This window comes from Saccopteryx bilineata, chromosome 3 (assembly GCF_036850765.1).
Source record: "Saccopteryx bilineata isolate mSacBil1 chromosome 3, mSacBil1_pri_phased_curated, whole genome shotgun sequence".
Classification (NCBI taxonomy): domain Eukaryota; kingdom Metazoa; phylum Chordata; class Mammalia; order Chiroptera; family Emballonuridae; genus Saccopteryx; species Saccopteryx bilineata.
Genome location: NC_089492.1, coordinates 297,589,109 through 297,609,978, shown reverse-complemented (window position 1 = coordinate 297,609,978; position 20,870 = coordinate 297,589,109).

Genomic DNA, 20,870 nt, shown 5'->3' with positions numbered 1-20,870 from the left:
CTGGGACACAGAGAACCCAGTTCAAACCCCCAATGTCACCAGCTTGAGCAAGGGATCATAGACATGATCCCATGGTGTCTTGCTTAAACACAAAATTCTCTGGCTTGTATCCCAAGATTGCTGGCTTGCCCCACAGGGTAATCAAGGGGGTCACTCGCTCTGCTGTAGTCCCCCCCCCCCAGCCTTGTCAATGCACATATGAGAAAGCAATTAATGAAAAAGTAAGGAGTTGGAACACTAAGAGCTGGTGTTTCTCCTCTCTCTTTTCCTGACGTCCCCCATTCTCTCTGTTACAAAAAAAAAAAAAATGAGTATCATTCACAAGTGATTCATGAAACTATAGAATCACAATATCTTTCATTTTGTTTTCTATCATTTTATTTTACTTTATTTTTAAATTTTTTATTAATTTATTTTAAAGAGGAGAGAGAGAGAAAGACAGAACATGTAGGGAGAAAGAAGGGGGTAGAAGCAGAAAGCATAAACTCTAATATGTGCCTTGATTAGGGAAGCCCACGGTTTTGAACCAGCAACCTCAGTGTTCCAGGTTGACACTTTTTCTACTGCACCACCACAGGTCAGGCTCTACCACTTTCAAACTGTACCTAGTTCTGTGCATAATGTGTTAACATTATTTCAGCTATATTTTCTTCTTAAATTTATATTATTGCCTGACCTGTGGTGGTGTAGTAGATAAAGTGTCAATCTGGAATGCTGTGGTTGCAGATTCGGAACCCTGGGCTTGCCTGGTCAAGGCACATATAGGAGTTGATGCTTCCTGCTTCTCCCCCTTCTCTCTCTCTCTGTTTCTTTCTCTGTTTATCTTCTCTAAAAATATAAATAAATAAATAATGATAAAAAAGTTTCTTATTATCAGTTATAGAAACTTCTATAGATGTTTATAAGATTTCCTATTAGTATGGGCCAGTGTTTGTACATTTTTTTGAAAAATTATAGATTACATTTGAAGTAAAACTCAAGGTCCATCATTCACTGTATTGTTTGTTTCACAAAGCAGTCTCACAGCAAGGGAAGAAATATCTTGTTCTAAGATTACGTATAGTAAATTTGTGGTTGTTATGCATCCTATTCCTTGAGAACAAAAAATTCCATTAAAATTTTACTTATTTATTTTTATTTTTTTTACAGAGACAGAGTGAGAGAGTCAGAGAGAGGGATAGACAGGGACAGACAGACAGGAACAAAGAGATGAGAAGCATCAATCATTAGTTTTTCATTGCGCATTGCGACGCCTTAGCTGTTCATTGATTGCTTTCTCGTATGTGCCTTGACCACAAGCTTTCAGCAGACTGAGTAACCCCTTGCTTGAGCCAGCGACCTTGGGTCCAAGCTGGTGAGCTTTTGCTCAAACCAGATGAGCCTGTGGTCAAGCTGGCGACCTCGGGGTCTCGAACCTGGGTCCTCCACATCCCAGTCCAACACTCCATCCACTGTGCCACTGCCTGGTCAGGCTCCATTAAAATTTTAGATCAAAGTCATGTATGTATTTTCCTTTTTGTTTTCTTTCTCTGTGCTATTCAGGAGTGTGGCACGTGGACTGGGGACATTGGTGTCGCCGGTAAAAAGAGAGCTTGGTAGATGTGTGGAAATACAGGCCCCATCCAGAACTCCTGAGTGAGAATCAGCATTTTTAGAAAACAGGAGTTCACTGTTGTCCACATCAAAATTGAAGAAGTCCTTACACTTCCAACTTGCTGTGACTTTTCCACTTGACAAATATACACAACTCATCATGAGTGATACAAATACAGCACTGACAAATCCACATGCCTGTGTTGATACCTTAATTCTATTGATACATTTTTGAGAGTGAGGGGAAAGCATGAACTTGCTGTTTTACTTATTTATTTATTAATTGATTAATATCTTTTATATGCCTTGACCAGGAATTGAACCTGCCACATTGATATATCAGGAGAATGCTCTATCCACCTGACCTACCAGGTCACAATGATGCCTTAATTTTAAAATCATCTTGGCAAGTCAAGTCTGTGTAGTGGGTTTATGGAAATGTGTAATACTCGTTACTCAGTGTTAGAAAATAAGAGAATATTACTGTGTAAAAGATTAAGAAAACAAAAGATAACAAAAACCTTTTTGCAAAAGAGTATTGCTGCCTGATGAGGTATTGGTACAGTAGACAAGATACTGACCTGGGACAATGAGGACCCAGATTCAAAGCCCTGAGGTCACTGACTTCAACCCAGGGTCCCTGGATTGAGCGTTGGTTTATAGACATTACCTTGTGGTTGCTGTCAGGATCCCAAAGGTTTTTGGCATACGCAATGAGTCACTGGCTCAGTTAGAGCCACCTGGTCAAAGTACAGATCAGAAAGCAGTGAATGAACAACTAAAAGTCCCACAGCTTGAGTTGATGCTTCTCATCTCTCTCAAACCATTTTGTGTGATCCTCTTTCTCTATCACACTTACTCAGGAAAAATATATTGATATATTGCTGGATGAAAATGATCTTACTGAATCATTTTTTTCTTAGGAAAAAACCATTTCTAATCCTATTTTCATGTTGGATGGCATTATGAACTGAGATTGTGAAACTTTGTTAATGTGTCTTTTCTTCCAGAAACCATTGACCTTCAGGGATGTGACTGTAGATTTCTCTCAGGAGGAGTGGGAATGCCTGGACCCAGCTCAGCGGGAACTGTACACGGATGTGATGTTGGAGAACTACAGGAACCTGGTCTCCCTGGGTGAGGATGACTACCTTCCTGAGTTTATTCTGTACCTGCAGCTTTTTCTTCTGTTCATTAGGGGGAACATCATGTAGGAGCTTCTGCCTTGCAGGGTAGATTTTAGAGTTCTGCCAGCATGGACCAAATATGAGGGCTTGGTGATGTAGAAACAAAGACTTAATGATGCACATTAATTAGTACTCGGTGTATGAAAACTTATGTGGTGTCTAGAATGATTAAGGTGCTATAAGAAAACACATATTTTGGAAAGTTATTTTCTAGAACATTGTAATATTGTTCCATTTCTTCTCACCTGGGCACAAAATGAATTAGAAATTTGAGCTGTGAAGGAAAATGACAGTATCCTTCCACCCAGATAAGTGGGAGGAGGAAGTAGATGAGGCAGGTAAGAGATCTAAAGGTCACAGAGTAAGCCAGACCTTACAGTGTGGTTGGGAAGCTGCTGCAGTGGAAAGGGCTGTGAGAAGCCCAGGTTTATTCTGGTTGCTCTCATAGAGGGACAGCTCATCTCTAACACGTCCCATATTCCAGCATCCTCTCAGGACTCTGCTTTTGCTCTAGTGACCTCTGTCATCACATTAGCAGTGGGAGCCAAGTCTTCCCCTTGGACTGAGGTCTGCCATGGTGACTCTTCTTCCATAGCTTTGGGCACCACGGAAAACATGTGCACGTACCTGAGGAATTACATGATAAGCTGTGTTTTCTCATTTGGAGTTTTTTGATGGATCAGTTCTTTTCTTTTTATAAGTTTTTATTAATTATAATGGGGTGACATCAATAAAACAGGGTGCATTAGTTCTTTTTTGCAGCACCTTAGTTGTTCATTGATTACTTTCATTTCTGTGCTTGATCTGGGACTACAGCAGTGAGTGACCCCCTGCTCAAGCCAGCAACCATGGGTCATGTTTGTGATTCCACGCTCAAGCCAGCAATTCCGTGCTCAAGTTGGTGAGTGCACGCTCAATCCGGTGTCCTTTGGGTTTTGAACATGAGTCCTCTGTGTCCCCATTCAACATTCTATGCTCTGCTCTAGTGCCACATCAGGCCAGGTTTATCATTTCCAATATAACGGAGGATTCCCACAAGACTGTGAAGAGTGAAGACTCAATGATTTCATTACAACTCAAAGCATCTCCCCAAAGTGTGAAGATCTAATTATGTTTTAATTCAAAATGTTTTTTTTTTTTTTTTGCTTAGTATGAATTATCATTACAAAGTTCTGGTCTGGGCCCTGGCCCTTTGTCTCAGTGGGAGAGTGTTGGCTTGGAATATAGATGACCTGGGTTTGATTCCACTCAGGTCATACAGGGGAAGTGACCATCTGCTTTTTCTCTCTTTACACTTCTCTCTCTTCCTCTCTCTCTTTCACTCTTTCTCCCTTTCCCTCCTGAAGTCATGTCTCATTTGGTTCCAGTTTGTTATCTCTGGGTGCTTCTACGATGGCTCTGTTGTGTCTCCATGTCAAGCACTAATATGGCCCCAGGTGGATAAAACAGCCCCAGGCAAGGGTTTTCATGTGCATCACATCGAGGTGCATGCATGAGTCTGTCTATCTACCCAACTTTAACTTGGAACAAAATAAAAATATATTTCCAGTCTGTAATTTTTTTTTTTGTATTTTTCTGAAGCTGGAAACGGGGATAGACAGTCAGACAGACTCCCGCATGCCCCTGACTGGGATCCACCTGGCATGCCCACCAGGGGGCAATGCTCTGCCCACCAGGGGGCGTTGCTCTGTTGCGACCAGAGCCACTCTAGCACCTGGGGCAGAGGCCAAGGAGCCATCCCCAGCGCCCAGGCCATCTTTGCTCCAATGGAGCCTCGCTGCGGGAGGGGAAGAGAGAGACAGAGAGGAAGGAGAGGGGGAGGGGTGGAGAAGCAGATGGGCGCTTCTCCTGTGTGCCCTGGCCGGGAATCGAACCCGGGACTTCTGCACGCCAGGCTGACTACCACTGAGCCAACCGGCCAGGGCCTCCAGTCTGTAATTTTTAATTGTCCACATTAGAATAATTTCATGTCTCTGTGTATCTCATGGAGTCCTTCAATAGTTACTGCCATAGGTGACCTTAGAGTATTTTGCTCAGCAGGTGGGAAAGTGTCCACTGTTACCTGCTTTCATCATCACCTTCATTCTGTAATTCTTTCTTGTGCAGTTGAGAGCTGCTTGGGACTCTGACTTTCTCTGTTTTCACTTTTTGATTAGATTTTTGTCATTTTTTGCTTTTGGATTCACAAGTGCTGTTACAAGATGCAGAATTGTTCTCCTTTGGTAAGAAGTGGGATACAGCATTATTGGGCACTTCATATTTAGAAAGCAGCTTTGTTCCTTAATTCAAGTTTATTTCAGGAAAAGCAATGATGATGTTTTTCATTTGCTTTGTCAGCATGTTTCATTATTATTATGTGCTTAATCTGAAATATTTAAAGATTAGTCTGACCATATTTTACAACTTTCTAATGCTTTCTTTTAGAAAAAATGGTGGTTTTTTTTTTAGTTGGATTACAGCCTACACATTTTTATATCATTAGGTGAAATACAGTAAACCAGAAAAATTTTCTCATGTCATTTAAATATCTTTATTATAATTATACTTGACAGTTATTTTTGAATGACTTGAATGACCCCGACCAGGATCCACCTGGCATGCCCACCAGGGGGCAAGAACGTTTGTCTTGAACGTTTCTTGTCTAAGAACGTTTCTGCTGTATAATGTCATGATGCAAACTTTTTGCTGTTTGAGGGTACACTCAGTTATAAATTATAGTTAATATAAAAGGATTTTTGATCACTGGACCATTTATATAATTTTCAAAATTTGACAGATTTTCTTGTTTTGCATTTTATTTTTTATTTAGTACTATTTTGTACTAGTTTCAGATGTACAGGATAGTGGTTACACCTTAATATACTTTATAAAATCTGACAGTATTCCCCATGATATTTCAGGGACCCAGCATGGATAATACAGTATTATTTACTATACTTTCCATGCTGCACTTTATATTCCACAACTGTTCTGTTACTACTAATGTGTTTTTCTCAAGTGTTTCAACTTTTTTTGCCACAGTCTTCCAACTCCCCTGCCCTCTGGCAGCCATCACTCTGTTCACTATATCTGTGAGTCTCTTTCTGGTTGTTTATTCACTTATATTGTTCTTTAGATTGCAAATATAATTGACATCATATGGTACGTGTGTTTTTCTGCCAGTTTTATTTCACTTAGCACAATACCTTCTATGTGTACCCATGCTTCTGCAAATGCTGTGGTTTCATTCTTTATTATCTATTTATTTTTTAATATTCCTATTTTCATTGATGATTTTTTTTTATTTTACAAGACCCTGATTCTTTTTTCTTCGTATGAAGATGAGCCCCCCCTTTCTATTTAACTGAGAGAGAATGCAAGAGAGATGACACGCATCAACTCGAGGTTGAGTCACTTTAGTTAGTTGTTCAGTGACTACTTCTTATATATTTGCCTTGACTGGGGGTTTTCAGCTGAGGCAGTGACACCTTGCTCAAGCTCATGACCTTGCGATCAAGCTAGTCACCATGGAACCATGAGAATTCCATGCTCAAGCTGGCAGCCTTGATACTAATTTTTCTTTATTTTTTATATATTTTTTAGTGAGAGTGAGAGGACAGTCAGAAAGGGAGACAGATGGAAAGCATCAGCTCATAGTTGGGACACCTTAGTTGTTTATTGATTGCTTTCTTATATGTGCCAAGGAGTCATCTGAGACACTGACTCCTTGCTCAAGCCAGTGACCTTGGCCTTCAAGCCAGCAACTCTTTTGCTTAATCCAGTGACCCCACTGTTAAACTGGTATGCCTGCGCTTGAGCCAGCAACCTTGGGGTTTTGGACCTGGGTCCTCAATATCTCAGCCGACACTCTATTTACTGTGCCATTACATGGTTAGGCCTGCTGTTTTTGCTCTTAAACTTTTGAGCCTGCACTCAAGGCAAATGAGGACATGCTCTGGCCAGAGACCTCAGGGATTGAGACCTGGTACCTCAGCATCCCAGGCTGACACTCTGTCCACCGCACCACCAATGGTCATGCTCTTTATGTTTTTGATATCTGTCATCAGTACTGCAGTCTCTGTGTGCTTGAACAATTACTTTTTAAAAATTAGTCTTTACAGTACATTCCACATGTACTGCCATTCTCTTGGCACTCTGTCGTGAAAAACAGAAATGATCTTTCAGAAAGCAGCAAAGCATCCAGTTCATTGAGCATACAGTACTATCTTTTCTATGTTTCCTAAGAAGAAACTGGTAATTGGGAACTTTCTTATATCACCGTTGTCTGCTTGAGTGTTTTAGCAGATATTGTTAATAATGGAAGTAGGTTTTTATTCCTCTCTGATGTGATTTTTTTCATTGTTACCTTTCTTAGTCTTGCTTTGAACTCTTAACCTGCCTTTGGCATACTTAAAATGTAGCTTTGTCAATACTTGCTGGTATGACCATTTATCTTGTGTTATAACTGTGAACATTTATTTTGTATCTTTCAGCTGTGCCATCTGAAGTCAACCAGACCTTGTTACAAAATCCAGGCATAGCAGGTTTCTTCTCTAAAACAATACTGGTAAGACATGAAAAATGTGGTTTTGGTAATGTAAACTTAATGGAAGCCTCAGGAATTGTGGAAGAGTGGTGAGAAGAAAGGATATTAATATTGACAGAACTAACCTGTCGCAAATGACTTTTATTGTTTATATATTTTGAGAGAGAGGAATAAGAAGAAGGAGGGAGACAGTGCCAGAAACACTGATCTCTTCCTGAATGTGCCCTGACCTGGGAGTTAGACTGAGACTTTTACATACTGGGATGACAGGGAAACTAACGGAGGGTATTGGCCACGATGGGACCATTATTATCATTAATTATTTAAGTGTTTATTCCACTCTGGCCTGTTACGCACTCAGTTGGTTAAAAGCATTGTCCTGAAACAACAAGGTTGTGGATTTAACTGCAGGTAAGGCCACACAGGAGAAGCAAAGCAGCCACAGCTCAATTTTCTAGTCTATCTATCCCTGTGTCTCTCTCAAAAAAAACCCAACAAAACTTATTGCATTGATTATATCAAAACAGAGTAAGAGACAAAATGGAGAGAGAGACAGGAACATAAATCTGTTCCTGTACGTGCCCTGCCTGGAAATCGAAGCAGCAACCTCTGTGCTTCAGAATGATGCTCCATCCAAATGAGCTATCTGGCCAGGGCAGGACTATTCTTTGTGTTTAAGTCCTTGTTTTATAAATGGGTCAAAAATATTACACATTTGTGAAGCTCCCTCTTTAAGTCAGCTACATTGGCTATCAGTTTTTAAAAATGCAGATTTGCCCTGGCTGATTTCTTCAGTGGTAGACTGGCCAAGAGAGTGGATGGCCCCAGGTTTGATTCTGGGTCAGGGCCTACAGGAAAGTCAACCATCTGCTTCTTTACCCATTCCCCTGTTGCTTCTCTTTCTCTCTTTCCACTCCCACAGCCATGGCTGGATTAGTTGAGTGAGTTGGCCTTGGGCACTGAGAATGGCTCTGTGGTCTCTTCTCCAAGCACTAAAAAAATGGCTCTGTTGCTGAGCAATGGAGCAACATCCCCACATTGCCCCTTGAACATTGCCCCTTGTTGGGCTTGTCAGTCCGATTCCTGTCAGGGTGCATGTGGGACTCTCTCCTTCCTATGCTTCCAATAAAATAAAATTAAAAAAATTTTTTTTAAAATGAAGATCAAAAACTATTCTTAGCCTGATCTGTGGTGGTGCAGTGGATAAAGCATTGACCGAAATGCTGAGGTGGCCAGTTCAGAACACTGGGCCTGCCTGGTCAAGGCACATATGGAAGTTAATGCTTCCTGCTTCTCTTTCTCTCCTCTCTAGCCCTCTTTCTCTCCTCTAAAATGAATACAAAAAAATTTAAAAACAAAAAAATTTAAAAACAAAAAAATTTAAAAACAAAAAAATTTTTTTACTATTACATATTTTTGAAAAAGAAATCATGAAAAGCTACAAACTTATGTAATCTTTGGAGTAAATTATTACTAGATTTGATTTTCAAAAAAATTTTTTTTACAGAGACAGAGAGTCAGTGAGAGGGATAGATAGGGACAGACAGATCGGAACAAAGAGATGAGAAGCATCAACCATTAGTTTTTTGTTGCATGTTGTAACACCTTAGTTGTTCATTGATTGCTTTCTCATATGTGCCTTGACCACGGGCCTTCAGCAGACCGAGTAACCCCTTGCTCGAGACAGAAACCTTGGGCTCAAGCTGGTGAGCTTTGCTCAAACCAGATGAGCCCATGCTCAAGCTGGCAACCTCGAGGTCTTGAATCTGGGTCCTCTGCATCCCAGTCTGATGATCTATCCACTGCACCACCACCTGGTCAGGCCATAGATAACATCTTAACTTTAAACAAAACAAAGGATAGGAGAAACTTGCCTCCAGTCTTTCCAGGGTCATTAGGGGTAGGATGAGCATAAACAATCCAGCATGACAGCTAAAATGGAGGTGTGGGGAAAGGCTTAGCCTTTTGTAATTTAATCAGGCAAATGAGGTGGGGGGTTAGGCAGACTGTCAGCCTACAGCCAGTTCCCCACTCCTCTGTCCCTCAAAAATCTAAACTGCAAAAACCCTGTTGGCTTTTCGGTCCCCAACATATCCCCCTTTTCTATTTTTTAACTTTAATTCGTGTGCTGTGATTCATAGTCATCTGATTTTCAATGTTCTAATTTGGAGGCAGGCTGGAAAAATATGAAATAAACACAAAATTAAAATAGCCAATAGTAACCAATACCAAAACAAGTGTCTTAATACAATGAAGGGATTAAAACCTTTTAGATTATCAAGCAAATTCTTAGCTAATACAACAGAATCTAAAATAAAATCTTTGCAGTTTTGAATGTCCTTGATATGTTAATGCAATTTCACCAAGTCCATGTTGACACCATCACCACTCCACATTATTTGTAAATGTAACCCAACCGAGAACTGTCCCAAGGAGCAGGAGTCACACACATTCAGAAGAAGTCACCATGGCACTGAAACTGTTGTCACATTTCGACATTCTGCAGCTAGCGTCCAAGTTCCAATGACCACTGCTTCTAGCACATTAAGCTTTTGTCTCAAACTTAATGTCAATACTGGATTTCTGGCAAAGATTCAGGCAGACTGGAGGGCTGTCTGCTGCATGTATGGAGATGGGGCTTGTTTTCTTTAACCTGGAGAGATGAAACAAGGGTGCCTTTCCCTAGAGCTTGCAGCCATTGGGTGGTGAGGAGAACCTTGGGATACACTGTACTAGGGGGTAGAGGTATATTCGTAACAGAAGTGGACAAAAAGGAGAGAGTATGAAATTGGAGAGTATGTCCCAGCCTAAAATAGGCATGGGGTATTGAGGCAGAAGTAGAAAAGAGGGTGTAAAGGAGACCCTATGTATTAAATAAGGCAGTGGATTTGTGGCAAATGGGAAGGAAAATAAGACTAACACCCACAACAGAGATTTTCGAGAGATGAGTATAATCCAAATACTCAGGCAAAGCAGAGTAAGTGGCCCTCTTGTCTATGAAAAATGAGATAGGCTTACTTGCTACTAGGATGATTACCCTAGGCTAATCCATGGTGATGTGAGATGGGGCCAATTGCCCTGGGAACCTTCAGTCTTTGGTGCAGGTCCTAGCAGGCTGGGCAAGGTTAGGTCAGAGGTGGCTGGGGTAGAGCTGGAAGAGACTGAACCCTCCCTTGGAGGAGATGGGGGGCAGCCTACCTTCCAGTGTTCCTTTTTCCCACAGCAAGGGCATGGCCCTGGCGGGGGACGAGAAGCCAAACAGGTTTAGCCCAATGACCTTTCTTTCCACTCTTGAAGCAGGGCCCTGATGGAGTCTTATCAGGCCACTTAGGGGTGTTGGAGCTTTTAAGGCCATATGCCAAGAGCTGGTATTTTGCCTGATCTCTTTGGGCTCTGTCTTTTCCTGTTCCTCTCAGTCATTGTAGACCTTATAAGCCATTCTCATAAGATCTCGCTGAGGGGTTTGAGGATCCTCTCTTGCCTATATAAACTTTTTTCCATATATCTGGAGCTGAATGGAAAAATATAGGACAGTATTATCAGTTGGATCAAATAAAGGAGGGTAGGAATTTGCAGGAAAAAGGTTTGGTGTGTGCTAAGAGGATTTGATAGACAGAACTGGTTTGACAGAGGAAGGCATGAGAGCATAATAAAATAAGCCTTATACAATTGCTTCTGTGAAGTGTGTCATCCTGGCTCATGGTGTCTCATCAAGTGTTCAGGAACCCAGAAAGGAGTCTCAGGAGACCTTGGAAAAACACACACACATCCTCGGCCCCATAGGAGAACAGGGTCTGGCTCTTGCCCAATTCCTGTGAGTGGGTCCCTCCATCACACTTCAGGGAAGGCTTTTCTTGTAGGATTCCAGAGTCTCTCGGCTGCTGAATAATCTTGTACATCAGCATTCAAAAAATTTTAAAGTAAAAAGCATGATAAAGAAGATTTGCAGTTCTAGTATATGACTCCTCCTTTTATTTTTTATAACTGACCTTTAAGCATTTGTTAGGCACACTTTATAATGCCCTGACCCCGAGGATTGTAAAAAACACCTGTCCTTATGTTAATTCCTAAAGTCTGACAAAATATAGTAAATGCTTTTCTAAGCAACACTCCCATATTTTTAAAAACATTTCTACCCCATTAATTAACAGGTAATTTAGAGAGTACATTAAGGCTGAAAAAATTCAATATGACTTTCATTGTCTTCCCATTGTAAAAAAACCTTACACTTTTTTAAGGCAAATCTACCCTGCCCCAAGCCTCACAGCTTGCAGCTCAGTGACTGCTTGCAGCAGCTTGGCCAAATTAGCAAGTCTTTAGGATCCACAAACTCACCAAGAAAACGAGAGAGATGACTCAAATAAATAAAATTAGAAACGAGAGAGGAGAAATAACAACTGACACAACAGAAATACAAAGGATTGTAAGAAAATACTATGAAGAACTGTATGCCAAAAAACTAGACAACCTAGATGAAATGGGCAAATTCCTTGAAACATACAATCTTCCAAAAATCAATCTGGAAGAACCAGAAAACCTAAACACACCGATTACACCAAATGAGATCGAAACAGTTATCAAAAAACTCCCAACAAAGAAAAGTCCTGGGCCAGATGGCTTCACAAGTGAATTCTACCAAATATTCAAAGAAGAACTAATTCCTAAAGTCTCAAGCTATTTCAAAAGATTCAAGAGGAAGGAAGACTTCCAAGCTCCTTTTATGAGGTGAGCATAATTCTGATTCCAAAACCAGGCAAAGACAACACAAAGAAAGAAAATTTTAGGCCAATATCCCTGATGAATATAGATGCTAAAATCCTCAACAAAATATTAGCAAACCAAATCCAACAATATATGGAAAAAATCATACACCATGATGAAGTGGGATTTATTCTGGGGAGGCAAGGCTGGTACAATATTTGCAAATCTATCAATGTTATTCATCACATAAACAAAAGAAAGGAGAAAAACCATATGATAATTTCAATAGATGCAGAAAAAGCATTTGATAAAATCCAGCACTCATTCATGATCAAAACTCTCAGCAAAGTGGGAATACAGGGAACATATCTCAACCTGATAAAAGCCATTTATGACAAACCCACAGCCAACATCATACTCAATAGGCAAAAATTAAAAGCAATCCCCTTCAGATCAGGAACAAGGCAGGGGTGCCCCCTTTCACCACTCTTATTCAACATAGTCCTGGAAGTCCTAGCCACAGCAGTCAGACAAGAAGAAGAAATAAAAGGCATTCAAGTTGGAAAAGAAGAAGTAAAGCAATCATTATTTGCAGATGATATGATATTGTATATAGAAAATCCTAAAGTCGGGAGATGACGTCAGAGTAATGGCGGAGTAGGAAGCGATACCGATAAATCTCCCCCAAAACTCAACAAGATCTTCAACCAGAAACAGAAAAACCTATACTTGGAGCTTCCAGATTCTTCGCAATACACCCAAAGGTATGATTGAGTGAAAAATTGGCTAAATATATAACCAAACCCCGAAGGAAATAGGGAGTAAGAAATGCTCCGCCTTCCTCACTAACCTAAACAGGGCGGCTTTCTCTGGTAACTGTGAATATAGAAACTGAGGCAGGCAAAGGGGGTGAATAGATCCAGGTCCCCGCAGCAAAAACGGCCGAACCAGGCTGTGGCTCAGAGATCCAAGCCGAGGAAAATCTGATCCTGTGGCAACCCGGGCAATACAAGCTAACACTCGTGCCAAACCCAAACAAAGAAAGACAAGCGGAGCGGCCATTTTACCCGGTCTCCTGGTCGGTGCGCAGTTAGTGGAAGAGAGATTTCTTCCTAAGCCGCGGAAGTGGGTGCCCGTGTTGCCCCACGGAGAGGCAGGGTCAGAGGACTTTCTGTGGGCTGAGGGCAGAGTCTCTGGGCAGCCCCAGCGCCCTGGGAAAGCCACACACGGGAGGGAGTGAGAACTAATCCCAATGGTGGAGATTTTCCGTGCTGGAGGCTGTTTCACTCAGAGGGAACCACGGCCGGCCTCATATCCTGGTTTGCGCGCGCAGATAAGGAGTGAGCGATTCCTCCGAGTGCCTCGGCAGTGCGCGCCCGTGTTATCGCAGAGAGGGGCAGAGTCAGGGGCCTTTGTGTGGGCCAAAGCGGAATCTCGGGCCGCCCCAGCGCCTTGCAAAAGCCGCACACGGGACGGAGCGAGACTCAATTCCAACGCTGCAACTTTTCCCTGCGGTTGGGGGTTTCACTCAGAGCGTGAGACTGCTGGCCGGATATCCTGGTTGCAGACAGTGAGTGAGAGTTTCCTCCAAGCGCCCCGGAAGTGGGCGCCCGCTTGTGTTACCGGATAGAGTGGCAGAGCCAGAGGTCTTCGAGTGGGCGGAAAGCCCGCCTGATTATGCTAGCAGCTCTGACTGACTGAGCCTTACCCAGAGCCCTGTGCTGAGTGGAAATAGAGTGGGGAGTTGCCAGCAATTTGAGCCTCTTACTATCCAGGCAGAGGCAGCAGCAACCCCATACCTGGACTATCAGGCTACTAATTGAGGAAGGAAAGACTAGGAGAAAGGCTCCAGGAACACAGACTCTCTCACTGTCGGAGCCTATAAATGCTAATGAGCCTCGACTCCCAACGAGAATAAAGCACAATACATGACATTGCCATAGAGACTTATCAACTGCAAACCTCTACCTGAGCGTGCCAAAGGGGCAGAACCCGGGGTACAGAGTCACCGACCAGGAAGAGGGAGAGAAAAGAAAAAGCAAGAAGATAACCTCTCAAAATCAAGAATAATCTGCAGACTTTATAACCTATCCCATTTTATTATATTTGTTCGTTTGTTTCTCTTATCTTCATTCTTGAGACTTTTTTTTCCTCCTCCAATTTGGCCGATTAACTCTCTACTGGTCTTACTCTCTCCTCTCCTTGAACTACACTACCCATAAGTGTTACATCTCCCATTATCATTTCTCTTCTCTTCCTTTCTCTCTATGAGGGTTGCACTCCAAAACCCTTAACTCTCTCTATCTCTCTCCTTTCTTTTTTCTTCTTTTAGTGGTTCCCTCTTTTTTTCTCTCTCTCTCTTTCTTTTCTCCCTCTATATTAGTTTCTTCCTTTCTCCTTTACATCTCCTCTCATTCAAACCTCAATAACAAACAAATTATCTTATCTGGGACTCAAACCTATGTTTGTGGCATTTTGGGGGGTTTTTACTTCACCTTTTTAACTCACTAGCAGTGCTCCCATCCCTGGCTCTCCATATTATCTAGTTCTTGTTCCACTAAATACAATAGTAAGTTTTTAATTTGTCCCCCCATTTTTCCATTTTCCTCTTATTCCTCTCATCATAACTCTTAGAAAACCAACACCTAAAAGCAAATCATTTTATTCTTGACCCAAATTTTTTCCTTATTTGCTTTTTGTGGGTCCATACGCTCTTTTTTTTTTCTTTTTTCTTTTATTTTTTTTCCTTTTTTTTTTTTTTTTTCTTTCTCTCTTTTTTGCCCCTTTATTACTTTTCCCCAATTCAGGCCCTCCATCACAGGCATTGTTTGTTATAACTCACAGTCCACCACAAGATTTTCTCAAGAAAGAGGGGAGAGGAGAGGAGAGGAAAAAAAGAGGGGGGGAATAATTTCCTTTTTAAAAAATTTTTATTTTATTTTATTTTTCTTTATTTCATTATTAATTTTTTTTTAAAAAAACAACTCTTTTCGATTTGTTATTTTTTTATTTTTTTTAACTTTTTATTCTTTATTAAATCTCATTAATACTATCAACAAAACCACCCTCAGATGCCATTAAGGAAGAGAAAATCGAATATCATGGATACAAAAGAAAGAGAGGTAACACAGCTAGATGAGGAAAAATCTATGGAGAAAAAATTTAATATATTGGAAACCTCGGAGCTAAATGACAGAGAATTCAAGATAGAAATCCTAAAAATCCTCCGAGATATACAAGAAAACACAGAAAGGCAATATAGGGAAATCAGAAAACAACTCCATGAACACAAAGAATATATGTCCAAGGAAATTGAAACTATAAAACAAATCAAACAGAGATGAAAAACTCAATTCACGAGCTGAAAAACGAAGTAACAAGCTTAGCTAATAGAACAGGTCAGATAGAAGAGAGGATTAGTGAAATAGAAGACAAGCAACTTGAGGCACAACAGAGAGAAGAAGAAAGAGACTCAAAAATTAAAAAAAATGAGATAGCCCTACAAGAATTATCTGACTCCATCAAAAAGAATAACATAAGAATAATAGGTATATCAGAGGGAGAAGAGAGAGAAAATGGAATGGAGAACATACTTAAACAAATAATTGATGAGAACTTCCCAAGCCTGTGGAAAGAACTAAAGCCTCAAGTTCAAGAAGCAAACAGAACTCCAAGTTTTCTTAACCCCAACAAACCTACTCCAAGGCATATCATAATGAAATTGAGACAAACCAACAGCAAAGAAAAAATTCTCAAGGCAGCCAGGGAAAAGAAGAATACAACATATAAAGGAAGGCCCATTAGATTATCATCAGATTTCTCAGCAGAAACTCTACAAGCTAGAAGAGAGTGGACCCCAATATTTAAAGTCCTGAAAGAGAGGAACTTTCAGCCACGAATACTATACCCATCAAAGCTATCCTTCAAATACGAAGGAGAAATAAAAACATTCACAGATACAGAAAAGATGAGGGAATTTATCATCAGAAAACCCCCACTCCAGGAATTACTAAAGGGGGTTCTCCAATCAGATACAAAGAAAAAAAAAAAACAGAGCCACAAGTAAAAGCTCCAAGAAGAACACAATAAAACCAAATTTAAACTGTGACAACAACAAAAAGAAAGAGGGGGAGAAGACGGAGATTAACAGTAGCAAAGGACGATGGAGTGCAAAAGTACTCACAAAATAGTTCGCTACAATGAACAGGGTAGGGACCCTTTTCATTACTCAAAGGTAACCACCATTGAAAAAACCACCACAGAAGCACATGAGATAAAAAAGATAGCAACAGAGGAAAGATGTATGGAATACAACCAAATAAAAACAAAAGATAGAAAAACGAAAGAGAAGGATCAAACAAGACACAAAACTAACAGAAAGCAAGATATAAAATGGCAATAGGGAACTCACAAGTATCAATAATTACACTAAATGTAAATGGATTAAACTCACCAATAAAAAGGCACAGAGTAGCAGAATGGATTAAAAAAGAAAATCCAACTGTATGCTGCCTACAGGAAACTCATCTAAGTAACAAGGATAAAAACAAATTCAAAGTGAAAGGCTGGAAAACAATACTCCAAGCAAATAACATCCAAAAAAAAGCAGGTGTAGCAATACTCATATCGGATAATGCTGACTACAAGACAGGAAAAGTACTTAGAGACAAAAATGGCCATTTCATAATGGCTAAGGGGACACTGAATCAAGAAGACATAACAATTCTTAATATATATGCACCAAACCAAGGAGCACCAAAATATATAAGACAGCTACTTATTGATCTTAAAACAAAAACTGACAAAAATACAATCATACTTGGAGACCTCAATACACCGCTGACGGCTCTAGATCGGTCATCCAAACAGAGAATCAACAAAGACATAGTGGCCTTAAACAAAACACTAGAGCACCTGGATATGATAGACATCTACAGGACATTTCATCCCAAAGTGACTGAGTATACATTTTTCTCCAGTGTACATGGATCATTCTCAAGAATTGACCATATGTTGGGCCACAAAAACAACATCAGCAAATTCAGAAAAATCGAAGTTGTACCAAGCATATTTTCTGATCATAAAGCCTTGAAACTAGAATTCAACTGCAAAAAAGAGGAAAAAAATCCCACAAAAATGTGGAAACTAAACAACATACTTTTAAAAAATGAATGGGTCAAAGAAGAAATAAGTGCAGAGATCAAAAGATATATACAGACTAATGAAAATGACAATACGACATATCAGAATCTATGGGATGCAGCAAAAGCAGTGATAAGAGGGAAGTTCATATCGCTTCAGGCATATATGAACAAACAAGAGAGAGCCCAAGTGAACCACTTAACTTCCCACCTTAAGGAACTAGAAAAAGAAGAACAAAGACAACCCAAAACCAGCCGAAGAAAGGAGATAATAAAAATCAGAGCAGAAATAAATGAATTAGAGAACAGAAAAACTATAGAAAAAATTAATAGAACAAGGAGCTGGTTCTTTGAAAAGATCAACAAAATTGACAAACCCTTGGCAAGACTTACCAAGGAAAAAAGAGAAAGAACTCATATAAACAAAATACAAAATGAAAGAGGAGAAATCACCACGGACACCGTAGATATAAAAAGAATTATTGTAGAATACTATGAAAAACTTTATGCCACTAAATTCAACAACCTAGAAGAAATGGATAAATTCCTAGAACAATACAACCTTCCTAGACTGAGTCAAGAAGAAGCAGAAAGCCTAAACAGACCTATCAGTAGAGAAGAAATAGAAAAAAACATTAAAAACCTCCCCAAAAATAAAAGTCCAGGCCCTGACGGCTATACCAGCGAATTTTATCAAACATTCAAAGAAGACTTGGTTCCTATTCTACTCAAAGTCTTCCAAAAAATTGAAGAAGAAGCAATACTTCCAAACATATTTTATGAGTCCAACATAACCCTCATACCAAAACCAGGCAAGGATGGCACAAAAAAAGAAAACTACAGACCAATATCTCTAATGAATACAGATGCTAAAATACTAAACAAAATACTAGCAAATCGAATACAACAACATATTAAAAAAATAATACATCATGATCAAGTGGGATTCATCCCAGAATCTCAAGGATGGTTCAACATACGTAAAACGGTTAATGTAATACACCATATCAACAAAACAAAGAACAAAAACCACATGATCTTATCAATAGACGCAGAAAAGGCTTTTGATAAAATACAACACAATTTTATGTTTAAGACTCTCAACAAAATGGGTATAGAAGGAAAATATCTCAACATGATAAAGGCCATATATGATAAACCATCAGCTAACATCATATTAAATGGCACTAAACTGAAGGCTTTCCCCCTTAAATCAGGAACAAGACAGGGTTGTCCACTCTCTCCACTCTTATTTAATGTGGTACTAGAGGTTCTAGCCAGAGCAATCAGACAAGACAAAGAAATAAAAGGCATCCATATCGGAAAAGAAGAAGTAAAGGTATCACTTTTTGCAGATGATATGATCCTATACATCGAAAACCCCAAAGAATCCACAAAAAGACTACTAGAAACAATAAGCCAATACAGTAAGGTCGCAGGATACAAAATTAACATACAGAAGTCAATAGCCTTTCTATATGCCAACAATGAAACAACTGAGAAGGAACTCAAAAGAATAATCCCCTTCACGATTGCAACAAAAAAAATAAAATACTTAGGAATAAACATAACAAAGAATGTAAAGGACTTATATAATGAAAACTATAAACCATTGTTAAGGGAAATCGAAAAAGATATAATGAGATGGAAGAATATACCTTGTTCTTGGCTAGGAAGAATAAATATAATCAAGATGGCTATATTACCCAAAGCAATATACAAATTTAATGCAATTCCCATCAAAATTCCAATGACATTTTTTAAAGAAATAGAGCAAAAAATCATCAGATTTATATGGAACTATAAAAAACCCCGAATAGCCAAAGCAATCCTAAAGAAAAAGAATGAAGCTGGGGGCATAACAATACCTGACTTCAAACTCTATTATAGGGCCACGACAATCAAAACAGCATGGTATTGGCAGAAAAATAGACACTCAGACCAATGGAACAGAATAGAAAGTCCAGAAATAAAACCACATATATATAGTCAAATAATTTTTGATAAAGGGGCCAACAACACACAATGGAGAAAAGAAAGCCTCTTCAATAAATGGTGCTGGGAAAACTGGAAAGCCACATGCAAAAGAATGAAACTGGACTACAGTCTCTCCCCCTGTACAAAAATTAACTCAAAATGGATCAAAGATCTAAACATAAGACCTGAAACAATTAAGTACATAGAAGAAGACATAGGTACTCAACTCATGGACCTGGGTTTTAAAGAGCATTTTATGAATTTGACTCCAATGGCAAGAGAAGTGAAGGCAAAAATTAATGAATGGGACTACATCAGACTAAGAAGTTTTTGCTCAGCAAGGGAAACTGATAACAAAATAAACAGAAAGCCAACTAAATGGGAAATGATATTTTCAAACAACAGCTCAGATAAGAGCCTAATATCCAAAATATACAAAGAACTCATAAAACTCAACAACAAACAAACAAACAATCCAATAAAAAAATGGGAAGAGGATATGAATAGACACTTCTCACAGGAAGAAATACAAATGGCCAACAGATATATGAAAAGATGCTCATCTTCTTTAGCTATTAGAGAAAAGCAAATCAAAACGGCAATGAGATACCACCTCACACCTGTTCGATTAGCTGTTATCAACAAGACAGGTAATAGCAAATGTTGGAGAGGCTGTGGAGAAAAAGGAACCCTCATACACTGTTGGTGGGAATGTAAAGTAGTACAACCATTATGGAAGAAAGTATGGTGGTTCCTCAAAAAACTGAAAATAGAACTACCTTATGACCCAGCAATCCCTCTACTGGGTATATATCCCCAAAACTCAGAAACATTGATACGTAAAGACACATGCAGCCCCATGTTTATTGCAGCATTGTTCACAGTGGCCAGGACATGGAAACAACCAAAAAGCCCATCAATAGATGACTGGATAAAGAAGATGTGGCACATATACACTATGGAATACTACTCAGCCATAAGAAATGATGACATCGGAACATTTACAGCAAAATGGTGGGATCTTGATAACATGATACGAAGCGAAATAAGTAAATCAGAAAAAAACAGGAACTGTATTATTCCATACGTAGGTGGGACATAATAGTGAAACTAAGAGACATTGATAAGAGTGTGGTGGTTACGGGGGGGGGGGAGGGGGGAATGGGAGAGGGATAGGGGGTGGGAGGAGCACAAAGAAAACAAGATAGAAGGTGACAGAGGACAATCTGACTTTGGGTGGTGGGTATGCAACATAATTGAACGACAAGATAACCTGGACTTGTTATATTTGAATATATGTATCCTGATTTATTGATGTCACCCCATTAAAAAAATAAAATTATAAAAAAAAAAAAAAAAAAAAAAAGAAAATCCTAAAGTCTCAGTCAAAAAACTACTAGACCTGATAAATGAATTCAGCAAGGTGGCAGGATATAAAATTAATACTCAGAAATCAGAGGCATTTTTATACACCAACAATGAACAGTCAGAAAGAGAAATTAAGGAAACATTTTATTTAAATTTAAATGAGTGCACCATACAAGTTCCAATAAATAAAATGTAGGGATAAAAGAACTTTATTTTTTAAATATTTGAGCCAGCATTTTCAATTTTTGCATGCAAGAACTTAATCCGGGCCTTAAAAACAGACACATTTTAGAGAACATTAAACAAAGATTAAACAGAAACAAAAATGAGATGAACCAGACAAACCAGAGAAACCTGGGATTTCAGAGCACAACCAGA